A 784-nucleotide genomic window follows, 5' to 3' on the forward strand; every position below is an offset into this window, starting at 1 on the left:
CCCGGAAGTGGCCCCGTGAATCCCGGAGGTTTTAAAGCGGCGATGCCGCGAGGGCCCCACCACGGCCAGTAAAAAATTATGGGAGGAACTCTGCCCCTTTTAAGAGCGGCTCTTATGGGCGCCGACCGCCTTAAAGGGACAGAGCTCCTTTAAATGCCGCCATTGTGGGCCCCACCAGCCTTAAAGGGCCACACCCCTTTAAAAGTCCCCCCAGTCTGGTGCGTTTCATCCCCTTAAGGGGCCAAACCTCTATTAAAACATCCTTTCAGTGGCCAAAGCACCGTTAAAGCGCTTTTAACACCGTTTCACCCCCCTCCCAAAAGGCCCTCACCCCACTCTGAGGACCCTTTCAGTTCCCTAAAGGGCCAGACCCGTTTTGAAAACCGTCTTAAATAGGCGTGCGCCCCGTGTGTGGGGCCCACTCCTTTAAAAGCGCCAGACCCACTTTAAACGCCTTTTCCGGTGGTTCCCACCCCCCCCTTAAAGGGCCAGACACCCCTTCACAGGCTCCTCCCCCTCTCTTAAAGGGCCAGATCCTTTTTAAGGACATACCCAGTTGCCTCCGCCCCCCTTTTAAACCTCGACACCCCAAAAATCCGCACATGGTGCTCCCCAAAAACATGATCCAGCCCGCAATGGGGTTGTGGGGCGGGGCTTTTATATGACCACGCCCACAATGCGCGCGACGTGTGGGCGGGGCTTCTCGTGTGGGTTGTAATTTGTAGGCGTGGTTTTTCCTCAGGCCACGCCCCCCCTCCGCCCCCGCTCGGAGCCCGCGGAGCCG

The sequence above is a fragment of the Geospiza fortis genome, unplaced genomic scaffold, assembly GCF_000277835.1.
Source record: "Geospiza fortis unplaced genomic scaffold, GeoFor_1.0 scaffold1775, whole genome shotgun sequence".
In the NCBI taxonomy this organism is placed as follows: Eukaryota; Metazoa; Chordata; class Aves; order Passeriformes; family Thraupidae; genus Geospiza; species Geospiza fortis.